Source organism: Dipodomys merriami, unplaced genomic scaffold (genome assembly GCF_024711535.1).
Source record: "Dipodomys merriami isolate MVZ:Mamm:240054 unplaced genomic scaffold, mDipMer1.0.p SCAF_52, whole genome shotgun sequence".
In the NCBI taxonomy this organism is placed as follows: Eukaryota; Metazoa; Chordata; class Mammalia; order Rodentia; family Heteromyidae; genus Dipodomys; species Dipodomys merriami.
Window position 1 is genome coordinate 5,316,870 of NW_027206091.1, and position 3,676 is coordinate 5,320,545.

Sequence of the window (3,676 nt, forward strand, 5' to 3'; positions counted from 1 at the left end):
CCTTGAATCTCCAGATCGTGAACCTGGACCTTGAAAGGGAACACCGAGGTTGTAGCCCCTGGCGTGGGTCTCCTGGGATGTCGAATGCAGGCAAGCCTTCCACAAAACACTGGATTCCTCCTTCAATCCTCGACTTCTTTGCAGGTGGATGGCAGGCCCTGAGAGGTCAAGTGCGGACCAGAGGGAAAGCTAAGAATGCAGTGTGGCCGTGTGGCAATGCAGTTGAACCCCAACTGTGGAAGATCCTGGAAGACTCTGTTCAACTGTTCAGGGTGGGCTGGACAGCAAGGCCTGGGCAGGGGTGTGTGGCTGCAACCATGCAGGGGACCTGTTGTAGAGCCATCATACCCAAGACTTTGAGGGTGTGGAGGTGGAGATTTCAAGGTATTTCCTAGGATAGCCATGGGTCAAATCCAACAGGAGCACTAGTGGCTCACGCCTGTCATCCTAGCTACTTAAGAGGCTGACATCTGAGGATTGCGATTCTAAGCCAGCCCAGGCAGGGAAATCCATAAAACTCTTATCAGCAATTAACCACAAGGAAGGAAAGGAGGGAAAGAGGGAGGGATGGAGGGAAGGTGGGAGAGAGGGAAGGAGAGAAGGGAAGGGAAGATAAGAAGGAAACAAGTGGAGCTGTGACTCAAGTAATACAGTGCTCAGCCTTGAGTGAAAAAGCTAAGGAACAAGCATCTAAGCTCCAGTAACAGTGCGCGTACACACACACACACACACACACACACACACACACACACACACACACACACACACACACACACACACACACACACACACACACACACACACACACACACACATCCTCCACACAAAACCAGTCCAGAGTCCCAGACAGGTTCAGAGGTGATTGATTAGTGGTAATACTGTTACCAGTATGTATGAAGAAAGGAAGGAGGGAAAACAACAGCAATGAAGTTAAGGGAAATAGCAGGCTTGAGTTAGATTGTTCAAAACAAAGCACATGGTTTAGAATTTCAGGCTGGCACTGTGATTCATGCCTATAATCCTGGCTACTCGGAGATCTGAGGATAGCAGTCCCAAGCTCACCAAGTTAATATCTGTGAGGGCTGGGAAGGTGGCTCAGTGGTAGAGTGCTTGCCTTGCATGCATGAAGCTCTGGGTTCAATTCCTTAGTATGACATGAGCAGAAAAGCCGGAAGTGGCCACTGTGGCTCAAGTAGTAGAGTGCTAGCCTTGAGCTGAAGAGCTCAGGGACAGTGCCCAGGCCCAGAGTTCAGGCCTCATGACCAAAAGAAAAAGAAAAAAAAAGTGAGATGCTTATCTCCAATGAAGCACTAAAAAAGCCAAAAGTGGAACTGAGGTTCAAGTAGTAGAGCACCAACCCTGACTATAAAAGCTCAGAGACAGTGCCAGGTCTTGAGTTCAAGCCCCAGGATAGTTACACACACAAAAAAAGTCTGATGCTGGTGGTTCACACTTGCAATCCTAGCTACTCAAGAGGCTGAGATCTGAGGATCATGGTTCAAAGCCAGGCTGGGCAGGAAAGTCTATGAAACTCTTATCTCCAATGAATCACCAGGAAACTGGAAGTGGAGTTGTGGCTCAAAATGGGAGAGCATTAGGCTTGTACACAGAAGCTCAGAAGCAAGGCACCTGTATGAAAGCCTTAAGTAGGAGTTTGTTGCATAAAGGTTCAACATGGATGGGGGCCTCTCCCTCAGGGGAGATTTTTTGTTTTTTGTTTGTTTTTGGTCGTGGGGCTTGAACTCAGGGGTCTGGGTGCTGTCCTTGAATTTTTTTTTTTTTTTTTATGGGTCTGGTCATGGGGCCTGAACTCTGGGCCTGGGCGCTGTCCCTCAGCTCTTCAGCTCAAGGCTAGCGCTCTACCACTTGAGCCACAGCGCCACTTCTGGCTTTTTTCTTTCTTTCTTTCTTTTTTTTTTTTTTTTGCCAGTCATGGGGCCTGAGCTCTGGGCCTGGGCGCTGTCCCTCAGCTCTTCAGCTCAAGGCTAGCACTCTACCACTTGAGCCACAGCGCCACTTCTGGCTTTTTCTGCTTATGTGGTGCTGAGGAATCGAACCCAGGGCCTCATGCATGCAAGGCAAGCACTCTAACCACTGAGCCACCTTCCCAGCCCCTGGCTTTTTTCTTATGTGGTGCTGAGGAATTGAACCCAGGGCCTCGAGCATGCAAGGCATGTGCTCTACCACTAAGCCATCTTCCCAGCCCCTATCCTTGAATTTTTGTGCTCAAGGCGAACACTAACACTCTAGCATTTGAGCCACACCTCCAGCCTTTTATTGGTTAGTTGGAGATAAGAATCTGTTAGCTGTTGGGCAATGGTGGCTCAAGTCTATAATCTTAGCTACTCAGGAGGCTAAGATCTGAGAATCATGGTTCAAAGCCAGCCCAGGCAGGAAACTTCGTGAGACTCTTATCTCCAATAAACCACTCAGAAAACCAGAAGTGGTGCTATGACTCAAGTGGTAGAACACTAGCGATGAGCTGAAGAGCTGAGGGCTGAGGGACTGTGCCCAGACCCAGAGTTAAAGCCCCATGACCAACAGAGAGAGAGAGAGAGAGAGAGAGAGAGAGAGAGAGAGAGAGAGAGAGAGAGAGAGAGAGAGAGAGAGAGAGAGAGAGAATCTGTTAGCCCAATGAGCTCCCTTCCAATAACTTAGCCCTCTCCTTCCCCCTTCCACAGCTTGGCATGCTCCCTTTCTGCAACATTAGGCCCATGTAGTAAAGGCAGTAAATAATCAGCCTCCAACCCCCCTTTGCCTTGGGATGGCACTTCTCTGGGGCAGCTACCACCAAATAAGGCAGCAAGAGCCCCTTAGAGTGACCTTCAGGTCTGGGCAGCTGCAGAGCTACGTATCTACTACTTGGGCAGCAGCCATAAATCCTGGTCTGCCATGATGAGGCTCCTGGTCCTCACATCCACACCAGGGTCTCTACCTGGATGGCTGTGTAGTTTTCTGGCAAAGTCCAAATAATCTGACAGAATCTCACAGACTTTTCCTCCCTGAGCTGGCTTTGAATCATGATCCTCAGATCTCAGCCTCCTGAATAGCTAGGATTTACAGGGGTGAGCTACCCATGCCTGACAGAAAATAGTTTCTTCCTTCACTAGGCTAACACCCAGATGTGGATTTCTGGATCCCCCCGGAGGATGTATAGTTAACTTTCTAGTCAACCACTCCAAGTTTTCTGGTGCTCTATCCACCAGAGAAATGAGTCTCATGGTACTTTTCCCGCCTGGACTGGTTTTGAACCTTGATCCTCAGATCTCAACTTCCAGAGTAACTAGGATGACAGGCCTGAGCCACAGGCACCCACCACGTGTGCATTTTGAAATAGTGCTAATCTCTCTCACCTTTCTATCCTCTTCTTCTGGCTCTTGGAAGACAGCAATTCCTGAGCAACCATGCCATCCACAGACCAGGGACCTTCCCCCCCCCCCGCACCCCCTCTCCCTCCTCTCTCCTTCAGGCTGTCTAGGAGAAGGCACTGCGCCCTACAGACCCCATGGATGGAGCTGTCCAGCACCCCGAGGCGAGGCGGGGCCTGCGCGCACCCCCCCCCCGCCCCCCGGCCGACTCCGCCCTGCCCGCCGACGCCACTGCGGCTCCGCCAGGCGCATCACGTGGTCCCCAGGCGCGCTCAGGGGGTGGGGTGGGGGAGGGACGGGGGAGGGCC